The sequence below is a fragment of the Talpa occidentalis genome, unplaced genomic scaffold, assembly GCF_014898055.3.
Source record: "Talpa occidentalis isolate TD23 unplaced genomic scaffold, MPIMG_talOcc4v2.1 talOcc4.6, whole genome shotgun sequence".
Classification (NCBI taxonomy): domain Eukaryota; kingdom Metazoa; phylum Chordata; class Mammalia; order Eulipotyphla; family Talpidae; genus Talpa; species Talpa occidentalis.
The window spans coordinates 19,850,998-19,873,411 of record NW_023604972.1 but is presented as its reverse complement, the minus strand read 5'-3'; the positions used below and the strand labels follow the sequence as shown (position 1 = coordinate 19,873,411).

General features: G+C 36.8%; 1 long non-coding RNA gene across 3 annotated transcripts; it reads right to left on the bottom strand.

The window, feature by feature from the left end:
• Positions 1 to 2,721: 2,721 nt before the first annotated feature.
• Positions 2,722 to 22,046, bottom strand: LOC119260970 (uncharacterized). Of its 3 annotated transcripts, none has more exons than XR_008549155.1 (7): positions 21,521 to 22,046; positions 15,548 to 15,570; positions 14,839 to 14,969; positions 7,028 to 7,135; positions 5,078 to 5,122; positions 4,438 to 4,530; positions 2,722 to 3,025 (listed from the first exon to the last, which is right to left on the bottom strand). It is a non-coding gene; the product is annotated as an uncharacterized LOC119260970 (long non-coding RNA). The 3 variants fall into 3 exon arrangements; XR_005128870.2 differs by having other exon boundaries at positions 14,839 to 14,966; XR_008549156.1 differs by lacking the exon at positions 2,722 to 3,025 and having other exon boundaries at positions 4,516 to 4,561.
• Positions 22,047 to 22,414: the final 368 nt, after the last annotated feature.

Below are 22,414 nucleotides of genomic sequence, written 5' to 3'. Positions count from 1 at the left end.
AGAAGAATAAACAGCGATAAGTCTGTCTTGGGAGAATATTGTATTCTAGTGGGGGAGGCCTATTAATATGCTATTAACAAACTCAGGATGAGAACAATGTAATAACAAAGATAATAGCATTTATCAAATTTTTCTGTTACTTAGTTTTCTTAATTCCTTGGGATTTTATTCTATCCAGAAGAGAGAAATTAAATCTCAGCTAGTTCTGTTAAATTTTGATTGGTTCATAGTTGATTGCCTAATGGTACTCCCTCATCTTTTTCTAGGATTGTGTTTAAGCTAGTGGTGGTAGAATGAGTACCATGTTGTCAGGTGAAGGGTCTTTGGTTGTCATCTCTCCATGTTGTCACTGTTAAGGCGCTCTCCCCACCTGGACTTGGTGGTTGGTAGAGGCTGATCATTAAGACATCTTCCTTAACTGTGACCAAGGCCTGTTGCTGCTCATGGTTCTTTGTTAATGTGTTCTTCACTCTAAGATACTTTGTACAAAATTCTGCTTCTCCTGTGACTGCCTTACAATGTGTCTAAAAATTGACCCCATGAATCAGCCTGACAGACACACATAAAAATTCTGAATTGTTGCCTTCTTAGTTCCATCCAGGGAAGCAAAGTACAAGCCTTCTCCACTGTCAAGTTCTTGACTTCTCCAGATTTCTATTACCACAAATTCCTCCCACTGAAAGAACTTCCCTTCAAGAAGGGAGAAAACTGTTACCTCTTGCTTCTCTACAATTTCTCATTTTTTACCCAGAAACAATAAGCTTTGTCTATTTAGATAACAGAAGGAAAACCTCTCTTTCCTAGTAGTCTCCTAAATCTGTTGTCAATGGTTTTAGACTTCATGGTCTTAGATCCCTATCACCTTAGTTTTTTTTATACTAAGTACTAGAATTTTTAACACCAATCCCCCCTTTTCAAAAAATCTAACCTTAATTTGTTTATTTCAGCATTCTTATTTTATATTGAGGATATAGACCTTACAGTCCGTTTAAATGGAGAAAAGTAACAGGGTCAAAATGAATTACCAGAGCAAAAACTATTGATTAATAGATCAAAGTATCATTCTGCTACACAAATAACTACAGGATGTGAAAAATATTACACTAGAACATTGTAATACAGAATCTGGTAAATAATGAAGAAAGTGGTCCTTACCAAGGATTGCATTATATTATAAATTATATTTCAAGAGAAATAGTAGTTTTAATACTCCTATCTCTACCTAGAGTTTCTCTCATAGGAAATATATATGTATCCTTGAGATTTTTATCTTTATTAATTTTGTCTTGAATGTAAACACCAGTTTTAGGCAGAAATAGATTATCATCATCCACTTAAAAGCAAATAATACTAATTGGGTTTCCCACATCACAATTCTTACACTGTTGAGGTACAATAAGGTCAAGTGTCCTATAATACAGAAATGTTGTAAAAGAATTAATCTGTATACTTATATAGACAAGAGAAGGAGCGAGGAAAAATATTTGTGCCTTAGGGAAGGTGTGGAAACTATCCCACATTCACATTCTAATCTTTTGGCATATAATTAAATCCCTCTAAGGACCAGATAACCCCAATGTCTTCAACTTTATAACTCAGAGATCTCTCTAAGTTACTTGACATTAACATTCTTGACATGTAAATATATACCTTCAGAGTTAGTAATTCTCTTTTGAGTTCTCACTATATCATTTTAAATTATTTTCCAAAGCTTGCTTCTAGTACAGGATCCAAAGATTCAGTAAAATTTCAGTACTAAAGATAATGTAATTATGCAGAGACACAAAGATAGATTTTCCTACACCACAGATCTCAGATGTGAATACATAAAGAATATAGGGATTATATTTGGTATTTGGAGTTGATTCCATAATTTATTCATATAAACTATTCTCATACTTCATAAATCTCAGTGGCAATGAGCTAATATATATTTTCATGAATTTCTAAAGAAAATTTTATTGTCTGTCCAGTGACTGTTGTAGGGGAGAAAGAGAATTCCCTCCACATCTCTAGTTATATATCTTTTTGTTCTGGAAATTATATTTAAAACAGACATAACATTGTTGGTTTTCTCTTAATTGCTCTCCCATATCCCTTGCTCTAGTCTACACTTGTTGACAGGTTATTTGGGAGAAAAAAAAAATATATATATATATATATATATATATACTGTCATTGGCACCTGTGGTTAAAATATGTACTGTTAATTTAAAATTTGAACAAACACTTTCTTTCAATATGTCTCAACTAACTTTTAAAAAAAATTTATTGTAGGATTTGAAATAGCAGAAACCTTGGGCTATAGTGAATTTCAGTTAAATTTTAAAACAAAATTAATGTGAATACTGTAAAGTTGAAGTACTAGCATAAATATGCATACATGTGTTCTATTCTCTATAAAAATGCAAAGTTCAAGAAAGTGAGGTTATCTATTTTTATATTAAATACTTGTTCATATGGGTGTCAGATATATTCTCAACATTAGTTCCATAAAAGAATTTTTAAGTTGTCATTTGAAATATTTTTTTTCAAGATTATTCTGATGATTGGAAAGGCCTAATAAGGTCATTTACAAAATGCTTTACTCAGATTTCAGAACTGGAAACAAAAGCCACTCCAGGTACATTATGTACAAATGACTCAATACCAGGAATTAGGTCCTTACCAAATTATTTTTAAAAGAGAGCAATTCAGTATCTGCAAACTCTATGCATTTTTTTGGACTTTACGGTCACAGCACATTATCTGTTGCACACATTAGGAAAGCCACTGCTCCTAACTGGAGTTGTTATGTTCCCATCACAACTGCCTCACAAATGTGAAGCTGGTGACCAGGGACTGGAACATGAATTCTAGTGCCGCAAATATTCATCTTTTCCAGAACTGCTTCTCTGCTCCCCTCGCTGCATAAAACAATCTCCATCTCATCTCTGAATTCCAAGTTTCCATGGACTATGTCTTGATTCTTGTCCTTTATGGCAATGGAACATCAAAAATGTAGTTTGTACCTTCCCAGGCACTGCTAATGGAAAAAAAAAAATGATGAAATGAAGTTTGAGTTAGTCTATTCAAGAATCAACCAGACGGAATACAAAGTTGCATACACAATTGGATTTCAAAACTTTAGAAAAATATGTGTATCAAAGTTTAGGTAGTAGTTACATCTGCCTATTGTAGGGTGATTTAAAATTTCTTCTTTGACTGTTATTTAATTTAGTTAATCAAGATGATGATACTTGCTTTAATTTTAAAAATATGTGTGCCTGTGTACCTTTGTAAATAATTTGGTCTTGTCCTTAGAGAGGACTGGCTTTTGTTCATGATGTTAAACTCTAAACCCTTGGAATTTTCAGAGTGGCATTAGTGTCTGTTTTTCACGATAATCCCTGGACTACATCTGATGATTTGATAGTTTATGCTAGCAGGGTGATGCAAGATAAGCCCCAAAGGCTCTGTCATATCATATTGACCTCTTGGGAAGGAAGGCTGGAAATTGAGTGCAACTACATGGACAATCTACCAATTAATGGTACCTGCTTAATGAAGTCCCAATAAAAACTCTTCAAAGCTCAAGTGAATTTCCTGGGTTGATGATATTCCGTGGATGCTGTCATTTATAAAAACCAGTAATGTAATATGCCCTGAGAATGACAGAAGCTTTGAATTTAGAGCTCTTTAGCTTTTGCTATTTCTTTTATTTTCTCTCTTTCTTTTATACTTTCTTTTCAGTATATCCATTTTCCTAAGTCTAATTATGAAATACTGTAGTAATTTTTCAAGTACTAGTAAAAAGAGAATTTTCTCTTTTAGTTTAGAAAATTCTTGCTTCTACCACCATTTAAAAAACAAAAGCGTAAATCTACAACAATAATATATAAAAGTACTACTTTTACAAAAGTCATAATGCAAAAGCAAAGTCAAGGTAACAGTTTTTCCCTTCCCAACTGTATGTTGATTTTAGTTTATTCTATATTGACTGAAGCTACATGACTTTATAAGAAATGTGAGTTGGACCTGTTCAGTTTTCTATCCATGGCTCTGAATCATTTATCAATGACACTGCATAAAATCAACCTTACTGATCCATGTTACATTAGCAGGGTTCTCTAAAGAAACAGAACCAATAGTGGTGCGTGTGTGTGTATGTGTGTGCAATATTTATATAATGTACATTATAGACATATATTCATATATTTAAATATATATTTGGTTCCAAATATTTAATATGATTATACTTTTTGTATAACATGAAAATATAAATTTTGAAGGTTTTATTCCACGTCTTAAGACCTGAGAACCAGGAGAACTGATGGTGTTCTTCCAATCTCAAGGAAGACCAGCAAGATGGAAACCCAGAAAGTCTAATGATTTAGTGAAAAGGCAGGAAAAAGACAACGTCCTATTTAAAGGCAATTAGGGAGGAGAAATTCTTACTCAAAGAAAGGTCAGTGAATTTGTTCCAGTTAGATGATGGAAAGAGTAGATGAAGTCCACCAACATTGGGGAGGGCAATCTTCTTCACACCATCTGAAATTCAATTAATCTCATGCCAAAATACCTTCACGGGAACACATAGAATGATATTTGATTAAATAGCTGTAATTCCTATGGCCCAGTGAAGAGAACACATAAAATTAACCATCATATAGGTAAATTATATGTAGGTAGTTAAGTAGGTAGGTAGCTAGATAATAGAGAGGCAGATAGATAAGATAGAAAAATAAAGAACTCAAACTGTTGCTGAAACCTTTTATATCAGTGTGTTTCTCCCATCTTATGCTGAGTCTTTGATGTCTAAAATATGTTTCTCTAAGATTTTTAGTTCATCCTTTCTCATTTATTCCAGCCATAATCCTTAATCATGGAGATGAATGATATCAATCAGATCCCTTGACATAACCAAAGCCCTAGTTTGGAATCTGAGATTAGAGTGAGGACATTTTGGTGAATCATATATTTTAGAAAAGCAAAGAAAAAATAGTTTTACTTGTGGGGAAAGAAAGGGGAAAATGGACGAATCTGGATCCTTATTTTCTGGTTATATGATTCAAGCAAAAATATGATGTGAACTTACATGTTCTTTGTCATTGATATGGTTTTCATCTTTGTCCATCAATTACTATAAAGAAATTACATGATAAAAGTGAGATTTTTTTTAGAGACATTTGAATATAGAAGACCTACACTTAAATGTCACAGAAATTGGACATTGAATCAAATATTTTAAGTAATGGCACCATCTAAAGGCATAAATCAAATCTGCATACCCTACTGAATCTTGCTCTCTGAACAGAAGGAAGAACTTATTTTGGCATAAGAAAAAGTGAAACTTCACAAACTGTAAGAGTTCATCAGAATGTATCCCAACTGATTTTCATGTGTCTATAGATTACTGCTTTTTCCTGTCGTAGTATAATTTATTAATATTTTTTAAATTTTGAGAACACAATTGCACTAAGAACTGTATAAAGCACTTGAAATTCAAGCATGCATGAGTTGTCCTTTTTTTAATGCTGTCTTCTATGTGGGTTTGATCAAAAGGGGTAACAAATGATACCTTTTTTTCTCTATCACCATCCATTATACTCCCTGACCCTCCTCCATGGCAGTGGTCCCACTTGGTCAAGGAGTCTACATTTTACATGTCACTGAATTTGATTAGCTAGTATTTTTTGAGAATTTTCACATCTGTAGTCATCAGAGATATTGGTAGTTTTATTTTTGTGTGGTTTTTTTAATCTAGTTTTGTTTAGGGTAATGTTTACATCATAGAATATGTTAGGAAGTAGTCCCTCCTTGAATTTCTTGGAATAATTTATTATTAAAGTTTACTAAATTTATTACTAAAACTTGTTAAAATGGGCATAAGTTTTTCTTTAAAGGTTTGATGATATTTATTTGAAAAATCATCTAGTCCTTGGCTTTTTTTGGGGGGAGGGAATATTTTTAATTATTATCTTGTGGCAAACTAATTGTAACCATTTAGTTTTATTTTAAAACAAATAAAACAAATTAATTAATTAATTAATTAAAAGCAGACCTTGTCTGCTTTTTTATAAATCTCTCTTCATATTTACATGCATAGTCCACATCCCAAAAAAATAGAATTTTCTTTTAAGGTATAATTTTGTCTCCAGATAAAATAAACAACTTAAGTCAATTTTCATGTTGGTGTGTTTTTCATAATGCTACAGAGTAGATGTTCAATAAATCCTCATTAACAAGTATTAATTTTTGTCAGCTCATTGATCAGATAATGACTGATTAGAATCTAGCCTGACAAATGTTATCATCTGACATTAACATTTGGGCAAGCTCTGTTTATTTCCCCAAAAAGTCAGTAGACAAGCTAAAGGCAGAAATATGCCAGAAACTAGTTTTCCTAAAGAGCATGGCAACAGCTCCGCCACCCACTGTTCAGCTTGTGTTAATTCATGGAAAAAAAAGGTTACTCCTCCTCATGGTTAATGTCACTTTTTCCCTCACCAGTCAGAGCGTAGGCCCCTGGATATTGTCCTACCCAAACAAATGCTGTTCTGTTTTGAAAAGAATAATTCCAGGGGTCCCAAGCACAAGTCTCATGAAACATGGCTGATCTAGCACCCTTCCCTGCACCTAGACACAACATCTTTATCCACTTACTTATTCATAGAATCACCTATGTTGTAGACTCCTTGGTGATCCTTAGCCCAACAGTGGGCAAAGGAAATTTAAAATAAGCATCTATGACTTTTGATACATCAAAAGTATCAATACTAATAACTAGTATACAAATAAATGATTGTAGTTTTTTTCCTTCCAGACAAGTTGTCTTAATTTATGTATTGCTAATTTTACCCTGAGAGTAAGCAAAAGAGAAAACTTTGAAATAAGAAAGATCTGAATTTATCATTTATCTTTTTTTCCAAATATGTCCTCTTTATTTTTCTTTCTGAAAATGTCAGAATACATTGTTCTATTTTCACATGTTTGCTCCTGGAGGAATTTCTTTCGACCATTCTCCTTTAATGCTGTGACCCATTACCTTCATTGGTCTGTTACTTTTTCTTCCTTAGTCTTGTTCTGAAGGACTATCCTCTCTCCTTGAATAGTTCTTTATCCTACAGATTCAGAGCAACTGAAGTAACTATATCTGGAAGAAATGATGTAAATGGTTCATTTATAAAGTCTATTATGTCACTGCTAGATGATAAGTGTGACTGGGTTAAAGAATTTAAACTAGGCCAGTCAAGGAATAGTTTTGCCAATCTAAGTTAATTTTTTAAATATTTCTCACAATGGGATTGAGCGTAAAAAAAATGAAGAAAATCTTAATGCCCTTTCTTGTCAGAGTGTGGATGCTGATTAGAGATACAAAAATTTGTCATAATTCTCCTATGCAAAATGATAGGGTGCTAGAGTAAATTCCTATTGTCACTTACGATATTTTATCTAGATTTTGTCTTAATACAATGACTAAGGGGGGCAGACCGGGCGTGCAGGGGAGCGCGTTCCCGCATCGCCATTTTGCAGCAGGGACCCTTCTTGCTGGAGACTGTGTGAACCCAGCAGAAGGCTCACTGAGGAGACAGAGGTTAAGCTGGGAGGCTTGCCCATGCCGGGCACCTTCTAGCCTGCAGTTCCAGCCCAGAGGGGAGCAGCATCCACCGCTGGGGCAGACCGGGCGTGCAGGGGAGCACGTCCCCGGGGCACCGACATCATTTTGCAGCAGGGACCCTTCTTGCTGGAGACTGTGTGAACCCAGCAGAAGGCTCACCGAGGAGACAGAGGTAAGCTGGGAGGCTTGCCCATGCTGGGCGCCTTCTAGCCTGCAGTTCCAGCCCAGAGGGGAGCAGCACCCACCGCTGGGGCAGACCGGGCGTGCAGGGGAGCGTGTTCCCGCATCGCCATTTTGCAGCAGGGACCTTTCTTTGCTGGAGACTTGTGAACCCAGCAGAAGTTCCCCAGAGGAGCCAGTGGTGAGCTGGGAAGGTCGCCCAAGATGCCGGCCAGTAACAGCAACACAGTGTCACAAGGAATACGGCAAATTAGAAAACAGGCAGCAGGGAGTAGAAAAACCACATGCAACCCAGCAACTCCTCAGCAAAAAAGCACACCACAAAAAGAAAACCATCTACCAGATTGCAACGACAGTAACTTGGAAGAACTTCTGAGCCTTCCAGATAGAGAATTTAAAATTGCTGTGATTAAAAAACTGACAGAAGTCATAAAGGAAAACAATGATAAGGGGAAAATAATTAATGACCAGAAGAATGAAATTGAGTCCCTAAAGAGGGAAGTAAAAGAAATGCAGGAGATCAAAGAATTAATGGAGACGCTAAAGAACTCTGGGAAAAGCAATGAAAGCAGAATAGATGAAATGGAAGAATGAATAAGTACTCTTGAAGACACAGAAATAAAAAGAACTAAAACAGAAAAGGAAGGAGAAGTACGAAGGAAAAAGACCGAAGAAAGACTTCGGGAACTATCTGACTCCATGAGGAAAGGAAATATAAGAGTTATAGGAATCCCAGAAGGAGAGGAGAGAGATGTAGAAACAGAGAAAATATTCATGGATATAATTGAAGAGAACTTCCCAAACGCGAAGAAGGATCTGAAAATTGATATACAAGAAGCAAGAAGAACACCAAACTTCCATGACGAAAGGAAAATACAGCAAGACACATAATAGTAAAGCTCCCAAGAATCCAAGACAAGGAAATAATGAAACTAACAAGAGGGAAGAAACAGATAACATTCAAAGGGAAACCAATCAGGCTGACATCAGACTTCTCTGAAGAAACACTACGGGCAAGGAGAGAGTGGAGGGACATAGTCAACAGACTCCAAGAAAACAGATGCCAACCAAGAATACTCTATCCTGCAAAGCTCTCCTTCTTCTTTGAAGAAAGAATAAGGACCTTCCCAGACAAACAGAAACTCTGGAATTTTATTACGACTAAACCCCCACTCCAAAAAATACTACAAGGAGTCCTAAAGCCAGAACCTCAGAGGGACGAATAACAACAAAAGAAGGCCAAAGAAAGTTATTAAAAGAATAAATAAATAAAATCAAAGGAAAGACAAACACAATGGCAAATACAGATGCTAACATATCAATACTAACTCTAAATGTAAATAGACTAAACTCTCCAATAAAAAGACACAGAGCTGCAGGCTGGATTAAGAAACAAAACCCAACCTTTTGCTGTCTCCAGGAAACACATTTAGCTGCAAAAGATAAAAATAGACTCAAAGTTAAAGGATGGAAAACAATTCTACAAGCAAATGGACCAAAAAAGAAGGCAGGAACAGCTATACTCATATCAGATAAAACAGATTTCAAACTTAAAAAGATAAAAAGAGACCCCAGTGGTCATTACATTATGATCAAGGGGACAATACTTCAAGAAGAAATAACACTCATTAACATATATTCACCAAACGAAGGAGCACCAAAATATATCAGACAACTATTGGCATCTCTGAAAACAGACATCAGAGAAAACACATACGTAGTGGGAGACTTCAACACACCACTATCAACAATGGATAGATCAACAAGACAAAAAATAAGTAAAGACACTAAAGCTCTAAATAAGGACCTAGAGCATTTGGGCTTAACAGACATATATAGAACACTAAACCCAAAAAAATCTGAGTATACATTTTTCTCAAGCGCACACGGATCATTCTCTAGGATCGATCATATACTGGGGCACAAGACAAACATCAACAGATACACCAAGATTGAAATCATACCAACCATCTTTTCTGACCATGAAGGCATCAAACTAGAAATAAATCATAAAAAGAAGGCAAGGTACTCTCCTACCTCGTGGAGATTGAAACCCACACTACTGGAAGTCCACTGGACTAACGAGGAAATAAAAGAAGAAATTAAAAATTCTTTGAATTGAATGACAAGGAGGACACCAATTTCCTAAATGTATGGGATGCAGCAAAAGCAGTAATAAGAGGAAAATATATAGCAATAGATGCTCACATCAAGAAACAAGAAAGAACTCAAAGAAACAACCTAATCTCGAAGCTCAAAGATCTAGAAAAAGAACAACAAAAAACCCCCAAAACCAGCAGAAGAAAAGAAATAATAAAAACCAAAGCAGAAATAAATGAAATCGAAACTAAAAAAATAATCCAAAAGATCAATGAAACCAAGAGCTGGTTCTTCGAAAAAATAAATAAAATAGATAAACCCCTAGCCAGGCTCACAAGGGCAAAAAGGGAGAAAGCACAAATAAATAGGATAATAAATGAAAGAGAAGAAATCACAACGGACACAGCAGAAATCAAAAGAATAATTAATAACTACTATGAACAGTTATATGGAAACAAGTTCAACAATCTAGAGGAGATGGACAAATTCCTACAACTCTACAATCACCCAAAGCTAGATAAAGAAGAAATAGAACACCTAAACAGACCAATTACAATTAGCGAAATTGAAATGGTAATCAAAAACCTCCCCAAAAACAAAAGCCCAGGACCTGATGGATTTACAATTGAATTCTACCAAACATTCAGAGGTGAATTGGTGCCTATCCTTCACAAACTCTTCCAAAAAATTGAGAAGGAAGGTATAATACCTAACACGTTCTATGAAGCCAACATTACACTAATACCAAAACCGAACAAGGACAACACAAAAAAAAGAAAACTATAGGCCAATCTCCCTAATGAACACTGATGCAAAAATCCTCAATAAAATTTTAGCTATCAGAATCCAACAGTGTATCCATAAGGTAATTCACCATGACCAAGTAGGATTCATTCCAGGGACACAAGGATGGTTTAACATCCAAAATCAATCAACGTTATCCAACACATCAACAAAAAGAAATATAAAAACCATATGATAATATCAATAGATGCTGAGAAAGCTTTCGACAAAGTGCAACACCCATTCATGATAAAAGCCCTTGAAATTCTTGGGATACAAGGAACATACCTCAACATCATAAAGGCCATCTATGACAAGCCAACAGCCAGTATCATTCTCAATGGTGAAAAGCTGAAAGCAATTCCATTAAGATCTGGAACAAGACAAGGATGTCCACTCTCACCACTGCTTTTCAATATAATACTGGAAGTCCTAGCCAGAGCAATAAGACAAGAGAAAGACATCCAAGGAATCCAAATAGGAAAAGAGAAGTCAAACTATCACTCTTTGCAGATGATATGATAATATACATAGAGAACCCAAAAAACTCCACAGAAAAACTAATTCAACTCATCAATCAGTTCAGTAAAGTGGCAGGATACAAAAATCAACACGCAAAAGTCAGTAGCCTTCCTATATACAAACAATAAATCTGAAGAAGAAGAAATCAAAAAAACCATCCCTTTTATTATTGAAACAAAAAAAAATCAAATATTTGGGAATAAATCTAACAAAAGAGGTAAAGGACCTATACAAAGAAAACTATAAAACACTGTTAAAAGAAATAGAAGAAGACACAAAGAAATGGAAAAACATCCCCTGCTCATGGATTGGGAGAATAAACATTATTAAAATGGCCATCCTACCAAAAGCAATATACAGATTCAATGCTATTCCAATCAAAATTTCAATGTCATTCTTCAAAGAAATAGAACAATTATTGATGAAATTCATATGGAATCACCAAAAACCCCGAATAGCCAAAGCTCTACTGAAAAAAAAAGAAGGGAATGGAGGTATCACACTCCCAGACTTCAAACTCTACTACAAAGCCATAATCATCAAAACTGCATGGTATTGGAACAAGAACGGACATACAGACCAATGGAATCGAATAGAAAATCCAGAAATAAACCCACAGATTTATGGTCAACTAATCTTTGACAAAGGAGCAAAGACTATGCATTGGAGCAAAGAAAGTTTGTTCAATAAATGGTGCTGGGAAAACTGGGTCGCTACATGCAAAAGAATGAAGCTTGACCACTACCTTACACCATATACAAAAATCAACTCAAAATGGATTAAAGAACTAGACATAAGACCTGAAACCATAAAATACATAGAAGGAAATATAGGCGAAACACTACGTGATTTGCATATCAAAGACATCTTTACAGACACATCACCCAAAGCAGTGATAATGAAGGCAAAGATCAACAGCTGGGACTACATCAAATTAAAGAGCTTCTGCACAGCAAAAGAGACAATAACAAAAACAAAGAGAAACCCCACCAGCTGGGAGAACATTTTTGCACACAACACTAATGATAAAGGACTGATCACAAAATCTGCAAAGAGCTGATGAGACTCAACAACAACAAAGAAAATAATCCAGTCAAAAAATGGACAGAGGAGCTAAAAAGAAACTTCTCTGAAGAGGAAATGCGAATGGCCAGCAGGCATTTGAAAAAATGTTCAACATCACTTGCAATCAGGGAAATGCAAATCAAAACTACCATGAGATACCATCTTACACCAGTGAGAATGGCACATATTAAAAAACTAGCAACAACAAATGTTGGCGAGGTTGTGGAGAAAAAGGAACTCTTCTGCACTGTTGGTGGGAGTGCAAACTGGTCCAACCACTATGGAGAGCTGTGTGGAGATTTCTGGACCTACTAAACATAGAGCTCCCACTGGATCCAGCAATTCCACTCCTAGGTATTTACCCAAAGAACACAGAAACATCAATTCCAAAAAACACCTGCACCCCTATGTTTATAGCAGCACTGTTTACAATAGCTAAGCTTTGGAAACAGCCCAAATGCCCAAAAATAGATGACTGGATCAAGAAGATGTGGTACATATATACCATGGAATATTACTCAGCATTCAAAAAAGATAAACACATGCAATTTGCAGCAACATGGATGGCGCTGGAAGGGATCATGCTCAGTGAAATAAGCCAAAAAGAAAAAGAAAAATACCGGATGGTCTCACTCATAGCAGGAATCTAGAAAACTTAAATAAGGGACCAGGAAAATGAATAACTATAAGAAAGTGAAAATCAAAATCAACAAAAACTATGAACCAGAGACACTTTTGGGGGGAGGGGGGCGAGGGGAGGGATTGGGGTCAGAATGGGGGGATTGCAATTGTATGGGGAATATAAAAATAAAATTTATTAATTAAAAAAAATACAATGACTAAGGTAGCATCTTGATGTATCATAAAAAATATATATCAAAGTATCAAATGAGTGTAAAAAATTGTATACCTATCTTAACCATAAACAAATCATTCATATTTATCCTGGTGTTACCAAAATGTTTGAGAAGAGGAAATGTTCTAAATAAATGGCTATATTGAATTACTCTTAGAGAATACATAGGGTATTTATTGAGTCCCTAATCTAGTCTAGGTACTTTGACAAATGCACCTTCTAGCACAGAGCTACCAAACCATAGACATAGACAGTTTAAAATAATATAAGTAGTACTACATGTAACTCAGTCAAAAAATACACCATTCCCTAAATAGTTTTCATAGATTTTTCTCCCAAATCATGTACTGTGGACATTGGCTATATACTCTGAGAAGTGATAGAGTATGTTTTATTATGAAAGAAAGGTTTGTTAATTATAAGCATGATGGTCATTAGCATTAATCTCCTAGGACATAAACTTTTTCATAAAATATTTTTATTCATGATTATAATTCCCAGGTATAAACTTTTATCATTTTTTAAGGTTTATTTATTTATACAAGAACTGGGATACAGGCCAGAGGTGCAGGAGGGTGAGAGGATTCACCAGAGACAGAGAAGGGAACAGAACAGGCAGATGACCAAAAACACTGCTGAGGGGAGCAGCGGGCGAGACAGGAGAGGTCTGCTGCACCATGTGGGTATCTCCCTGGCCTGCCGGGAATCGAACCAGTGCTGCAGAGACTGCGAACATCTTCACAGCACTGTGTTCAACCTTGCTGTGCCACCGGGAAGGCCCCAGGTATAAAATTTTAATTTATTTTGTATGAATTCCTCTAAAACTCAAACATGGAAAAATCACATACGGGAAAACCTCAGTATATAAATTGTGATTCCTACTTCAAGACCACGTGCAGAAAAGGGGAGAGAAATGACAGAAGGCTAGTCTGGTTGTGATGACTTGGGCACAGCAAAGAACTCCAAGTCCTACTGGTTCTTAAGTGTGATGTAAAGTTTCTTTCATAATTGTATGGGATTGAGACAAATTTGTAATTCCTTGGACAACCACTAGATGTTTGACATATTCTTTTGTTAGGAGACCTTAGTTACAGAATGTGAACAGATATTAGTTTCCATGTGAAAGTCAGATGGAACCTCTTAGATAGTGGATTTTTCACCTTTTAAATGATGAAATTATATTTGACAACTTAAAATAGTCTGGCCCTTCCTCCAATAAACCAGAAGTTATTCAAATGTGTACACAGTCATTTCATCATATGAACAGATGTATGTGTATCAAGATATTTTTGTCTGGTTGTTGCCTGGATAGATAACACTGTTCCCCCACACCTCTGTTATATTCATGGATGTGTTTACTGCATAGCTGAGAAAAGGGAGCAAATTTTAGGAGTAAACTTTATCATGAGATAAAGATGAGAAAGTCGAGCAGAAGAGGGGAGTCAGGATTCTTTCCACTTAGAACTAATTTTTAGCACTTTTCTGAAAACTGGTCTTCAGCACAATAGTTTCAGAAAACACTGTGACAAAGTGTAACAGAAAGAAAGGTGTCCTCTCTCCTCTCATCTGCACCCAGCCTGTCACTGTTCAGGTCTGCAGGAGTCCTTTACTTTGAGAATCTCTGGAAACACTAGTACAAAAAAATCATCTCAAGATGACTGAAACAACATAGGAAGTTGAATGCCTGGGGAAACACCCAAGCCAGGGCAAAGAGTAGGCCTCACTCTCTTACTCAGTCCCATTTCTTCAGTATTCGCTTCATTTTAGCAGCATCTTCCCTTGTCACTGCAAGGCCACCGGCGACAGAGGACATGTTCTTGTTGTGCAATCCCCAGTATGCAGAAGTTCTTGTAGTGCTTCCTACTGAACATGAGAAAAGGCTTCTTTCCCAGAAGTCACAGCAAACGTTATCAAGTTTTTCACTACCCAGAGATTGGGTAATATGCCATTCCTGAACCAATCCCCATGGACAAGGATTTGGGACACACAGATATTTCTAAGCCCAGAGTCTCTTGGGCTTTGTATGTGACACTTGAGATCAAGGGGCAAATCCCTCCTGAGGCTTCTTACTGAAAATGGGGAAAAAAAGGGATTTCCTAAAGTGAAGATAGTGTTGCATCTATGAAGCAATGGAGAGCAGAAGCACATGGCAAAAATGTTTTGGTAGCCCCTGGACAGGGCATGGCAACTCAAATCAAGGGGATAAGTGGAAGCTAGAGAAGGAGAAAAGAAAGTCTATAGCCTTTCACAATGACATTAGTTGCCTGACTGGTGTGGGCACATTAGAGACAATCATTGTGAGATCCCAGGACTGTGTGGTGAGAAACTTCAGTCCTTTAGTGGAGTGTTGTCTTCAAAACTTACAGTTATACAAATAAAATAAATATAATGAAATGTTCACATCTTCCATTAGCTCCCCAACATCTCTTGTCACTGCCTACCTTAGCTTCCCCAAAGTTGTGTCCTGTAGAAATACAACAAACACAAATGTAGTCACATACATGATTTTACACTTTCTGGTAGTCACATTACAAAGGTAAAACACAGGTATAGTTAATTACGAAAAATATAATTATTTAACCCAATATGTATATATATATATATATATATATATATATATATATATATATACTCAAAAGACAATTTCCAAAATATTGTCATTTGAGCATGCAATCACTTTAAAAACATTGATATATTTCAATTATTTTTTGTACTAAGTCTTTGAAATCCAGTGTGTCACCCCTTAAAATTGTTGAATAGCTGGGCCTCCCCTGGTGGCGCAGTGGCTGAGCGCTGGGCTGCGAAGCTGCCCACAGCCTCTGCAGCGCTGGTTTGATCCCCGCTCGCCGGCAAGGGTCCCACATGGTGCTCAGACCTCTCCTGCCTTATGCTGCTCCCCTCAGCAGTGTACTTCTTCAGTCTGCCTGTTCTGTTCCCCGCTCTGGCTCTGGTGAATTGTCTTACCCTCCTGTGCTTCTGACTGTACCCAGTGCTTGTATAAATAAATAAATAAATCTTTAAAAAAATTGTTGAATAGCCACCCCTGATCAGCTACCACATGGGGCTGTAACTCCATAGTCTAGTCATATTAAACTATTTCCTTTCCCTGATGCTTCTATTTTTCTCTAACTTCTTTGCTTTGCACACCTTTCTGACCTGGACATGTTTTGCTCCTTCTCTCTGTTTCCAAACCCAACCTTATTGATCTGGCTAAATGGATTTTTGTCCTTTAGGGTTTTCTTTGTCAATCAGTCCTTTAAGAAAACCCTCCCCAAACACTACACAGGTCATATGGCTCCCCTATAGCCCTGTGCTTATCCCAGCTGTCCACAAGTTAATCAGCATGACAGTTTTTTGCTCATCAAGTCAAAGATCTAGTAAGAAATAATTAGAATAGGCTGTAAACATCTTAAGACCAAAGATCTTTGTCTTATTCATAATTGTATGCACAGAATTATGTCCTGTCAGTGGAATAAACAGAATAAAAGATTCTTGGAATTAAGAGGAAAAGATCAAAAGCTTAAATTAATTTGAATTTTTGCCTAAAGTTCTGAGGGCTTTAGTAACATCAAATTTTTCTAATGGGAAATTGTATTTTTTTCCTCGGTGTTGAGAAAAGTGAAGTATCTATCTCTTCCCAATTCCTGAGTGAGTTACATGAATGTAAACATGAATTAGGTCATCTTTGTCAATTTCATTTGTATTTATGAGTATTTTAAAATACAGTTTTGTGAGACTAAGTCCCAGAGACTTATTTTCACATTTATTATATGCCAAGCACTATGTTCAGTGGTCTACATACACATATAACTTGGTCACATCTCTTCCTAAATAATCCTTTTGTGGACTTTTTTTAAACCCTAGTTGTATTGGGGCCTTCCTGGTGGTGCAGGAGTTAAAGTCTAGTGCTATCAAGCTATGGGCAGCCTGTGCAACAAGCGTTTGATTCCCAGCCAGGGAGCTGACCCACATGGCACAGCAGACCTCTCCTGACTTGCCTGCTGCTCCCCTCAGCAGTGTATTTCAGTCAATCTGCCTGTTCTGCTCTCCACTCTGTCTCTGGTGAATCCTCTCACCCCCCATACCTCTTGCACACCAGTTCTTGTTTGCATAAATAAATATAAATAAAATCAGTTGTATTATAAAATATAGTACAGTATTAAGAACAGATTAAGATGTAACATAGTTTTATATCCCAGTCTAATCCCTATTTAGTCTTGTTAGCTCTATCAGTATGGCCAAGTTTTTTCATGTCACAAGTTATTGTTCCAAAATATTAAGTATCTTCTACCTCCCACTGAAAATAACACACTTATTTTATCCCCACTTGACTTTGGGTCTTCTTTGGTCAATGACATCTTATGTGGCATAAACAGATGTGAACAACCCTTATAAATTGTTAGTATCTTACACCTATTCATTTACAAAAGGAAATATGCCCAGGTTCACAGACTGGACTCAAAAAAAAAGAAGAAAAACTTGTGGAGTAGAGTGTAATCACCCTAACCAAGCATCTCCTTCCCCACTGAAAAACCAACCAACATTTAGCCCATTCCGTGTTTAATTTCCCTGATACCACATGGTATAATTAATATGCTATGTTCATCATACGTTAAGAAGTGTGTAGTGTTTCCCATGAGAAATTATAACATAGCTATCCTTCATCTACCTCCATAGTCAAGAAAATATATAGTTACTAATTTAATTGAATTTTGGGGTGGTTTTTTCCCCAACAGTTTTTTGTGGCAGCAACTGTTTATTAGTGAAACAGAGATAACAACACACATACTTCAGAATGGCATTGCAGAGATTAAATGTCAAGATTTGTGTAAAGACTTAGAAGAATTCCTGTCATCTAGAAAGTACTCTATATGTTAGGCATTAACTTTTTAAAAGAAAAATATGTAGCCAAAAGGATTTTTGAGAAACATGCCCAAGATCAATTGATAGTAAATGATCGAATTCTGGTTCTGATTTTACTAAACTACTTCAAATAAAACTTTGCCCTTTCAGAATTTACTAGAAAATTGGAGAATAACACTAATGTAAACTATTGGGAGATGCAACAGGTCACAATTTAAACAGCATGGGCTTTTTAGTCAGACAGACCTGAAACTTATTCATTGAATAAACATTTACATGTCTCTGGGAATCAACACTCATAGACATGAGGAATGCAAAGTAAATTCAGGAGGGTTTCTATGTTACATAATAAATGTTACCTGTCCCTGATAAGATTTCATGAGGATTAAATGAAATAACTTATGTAATGGGCTGCCACATCTTCGGTGGTCAGAAGACACTAGTATTTCTTGTTTCTTCCTTTTCTCTTTCCTTTCTCCAGAGAGTAATCTCACAGCTCTTTATGTATCTCATGAAGACTAAGTAAAATTAAATTTCCTCACAATACCTCACAAGAGAAGAGAATTAATTAAAGAAATGCTTTGGGAGAATGACTTAAGTACACCCAATTGTAATTAAAGAATTCAAATCCCAAGTAAATAAAAACAGTTTAACCAAAATTAAGTTGCATGATAGAATCAGAAGGGACTCCATCAACTTGTCAGGACAGTTATTTTCATTTAAACTTCATGGTATTGCACAGCATGTGTCTGTTCTTCTTTTGCCCTCCCTTCTGGCCCTAAGGACTTGAGATTGTACAGAAGTTTACCACTTCAACCACTCATTTGAATATTTTAAGTGGTTTTCACTTACTGTGATGGCTACTGTGGGTTAGTTCACTCAGTATTCATATCCAGCTACTTTTTGTGCTTTCCTCTAAAGTATAGAAATTTTTTTTTTTAATAGAGGCATGTTTTGATGAATGTGTCTTGTTCTTTGCAACTAAGGGATGCCATGGGACTTAGGACGCTTACTGTCCTATGTTAGGAGATATAAGGCAAAGTCTGATGAAGGGTCTCCAGGAATAATTTTATTGTTTTGTTAAAAATGAACCACCCTCTTTCCTGCCCTTTTCCTTCCTCGATCATAATACTGTTGTCTACAGTTTCTGTAATCCTTTTAAGCCAAAATGAAGTGCACAGTATAGGAGAAAGGACACAGCTCCATGATGACTTCAAGGGATGACATTCTCTCTACCTCAAAATTAATGACCTCATAGATACTGGCCAACTCAAAAAAGAGATCAGATTAAACAATGTTGAAAATGGCCAGTTTACTAGAATTTAGGAAGCACCGAGAGTCAGTGGTGAAGTCACAGATACGTGACAACAAAGTTGGATAGGATTTGCAAACATCTTCAGCAACTCTTACTATACTCTTGCTTGCAGCCAAAAACATTCTCTGTAGAAACAATTCACTGTCAGACTCCACAAAAGATACTGCACTGTGGGAAAAGAATTATGTAAATTATTAAGCATAGAAAATGTGAAAAAATCTATCAGCAGCATCTACTTTGACTAACAGTCATTAATAAAATTGAAGTGCCTCAGGACACATTTCTCTGAGAAAGGCAAATTAAATTAATATTTTAAGCATCATTATTTTATAAAACATGTTGAACATTTAGAGATTTCAAAATCATAAATAAAAATGAAAAAGAGGATGTCTGCTGTCAGCTCTGAGCTTATAGTTAACAATGCTACCCTGTACAGTCCAAATTATGTTATGTGATTTTATCCCCATCAAAAGATGAAGAGCTTGAAAAGAAGTGCTTATTTGAAAAATGGCTCACTGCAAACATCTAGAGAATAATCAATGGTTACTGAGTAGCCCATAAACTAAAATCCAAACCTTTCAAAGTCACCCTATCTCTTTCTTTCTTAGTCCCCTTCATGAATGTGCTGCTTCGGCCAGAGTGGGCATTAACTGCATATTGCAAAGATCATTCCCTTTTTTCAATTGCTAGGACCACACTGTCGGCCTCTTCAAGAGCTGTTGTGGTGGTTTATGTGTGAAGAGCAAGACTCTAGAAAAAGACAGACCTGACTTACCCTGCATCTCTAGTGCATTACTTGTTACTTATCCTTGGGTATTTATCTTTAGCTCTACTAACCCTCATATTTCCTCACTCGCATTTGGAGGTGATAATAGCCACCTCTTTGTTTTAATTAAAGCTGCTTATTTCAAGCACAAGAATAGTGCCTGACATAAAAAAAGAACTCCATGAGTCTTGTTTTTATTTCACTTCTAATTTGAATTTCTCGTGATCGTGTATGATGTCTGCTGAATTGAAATGATGCTTGTACTTCCAAGTCCAGCTGAGAATGCAGCTCAAAACTTTTTTGACCTAGCAACCCACAGTACTATCTTCCTGCCCAAACTTACTAGCCGTTTTCCTTATGAAGCATAACAGGCATGCAGTCCATGTTGTATTATTTATTGCTATTTTGCTAGGTATCCACTGTTAAGAACCTAAGCTCTAACAAGTGATTATTACTGCAAATGACTACTATATATCCCCCTGCTCTTCCTATAGTTTCACGCTGCTTTTAACAGGGAATTTAAACTTTTTTTTAAAGATTTATTTATTTATTTATACAAGCACTGGGTACAGTCAGAAGCGCGGGAGGGTGAGAGAATTCACCAGAGCCAGAGCAGGGGAACAGAACAGGCAGACTGACGAAACACACTGCTGAGGGGAGCAGGGAGCCCGGCAGGAGAGGTCTGTGTGCCATGTGGGACCCTCGGTGGTGGCAGTGGCTGGGGATTGAACTGGCGCTGCAGAGGCTGTGGGCAGCTTCACAGCCCAGTACTCAACCGCTGCGCCACCAGGAGAGGCCCCTAAGATATTTTTTATATTGCTAATTACTGCATGGAATTTTTTTCTCCTTATGCTTCGTGTCACTTTATCTACTGTTATATATGAAACAATAAGCAGTAGTTTCCTCCCTGACTTGAGGAACAATAGGGAAAAGGGCTTTTGACGAGTAGCATTGAACTTCAGAAAGTATAGACCTACCACAGTAAAAGTCACTCAAGTTGAGTCTGATAACCACCTGCATCAAAATTTGAATTTGTTCAAAATTCAGTTTTATCAGCTGCAATCCAAATCTACAAATCAGGATTTCTGGGGGGTGGACTCATGGTGCCCACATAATCAAGTACCTCACCAGGTCACTGTTAAGCCTGCTATTGAAGATTAGGCAAATGGAACCCTAACAGTATCTGTTAGCTTAGGCAACAAGGACCTTGCTCTGATTCCCCACTTTAAACAGCCTTGCTCTGCTGGGGAAAGCAGGCTGACTCTTTGGAAAACAATCTGAGACAGAGCTTAGTACAGGAGTTTTAGTAGGGGAAGTCCTTGTCATCAACCCTGCAGATGGGAGGGACAAAGATACAAAATTTAAAATTCAGGTGGTATGACAGCCTTGGCCAACCACAAGGGGGAGTGCTGGAGTTAAAATCAGTGCTGTCAAACGAGGAGGAAAATTGGCCAAACTTCATATTCTCACCTTACTCAGTCACTGGATGTAGGCTCCCCAGGAAAGGATATCCTTCGATTAGTTATCTGTCAGTGAGGACATCTCTGGAAGGATTGTGAGCACCTCTGGGAGTGGAGACTGCAAGTGTCTCTTTGATAGGAGATCAATCTGGGTGGTTCACTCTCAGGTCTACTACTTTTTATCATCTTCTGTCTGCCCCGTCCCATGGGCTGGATTCTTGTGGAGTCAAGAGGAGGTAGTCATCTAAAGCATTTATTAGCCTCTTCTCTAGACCATACTGCAAAGCCAGGACCCTGGATTTGCTTAATAACTCTCACACCCACGCACTGGAGTTGTGCAGATTTTTTTCCCCAGGTCTGACAGCACCACCAGTGTGAGTATCCCTAGCCCAAAAGTAGGGGTTCAAGACAGAGGGTACCGTTGTTCATAGGTGTTGATGGAACTCACACATGCAGGCTAATCTCATCCATATTTGTGTTCATGACCACTCACTATACGGAGCCAGGATGGACGACGACGAGGCAGGCTCTCAGCCCAGGAGTCCAGAACACTCAGTTCAAACAGAATTTAAGGTTGTTGCGTAGGGATATACGTCAAAGAAGGATGCTAGCACATATTTTATTTAACAATTCACTAATTTGATTGATAACTTTTTATTATTTTGACTTATGGTATATGACTTTCCATTTGTACTTTTGCCTCAGGCCCTGAAAATATGATTTTCAGGCTTGTACAAAAGTGTTTTCTCTGATGAGAGGAAAATAAAATTCTTGAAATACTTTCTTATATTCACACTCTTAAATTATCACTGATCAGCAAAGTCAGGCCCTGTAGTAATAGATTGCTCTAAAGGAGTAATCTATTAAGTGGAAGTTATAGAGTCTTCTAGCTGTTTCCTACTAA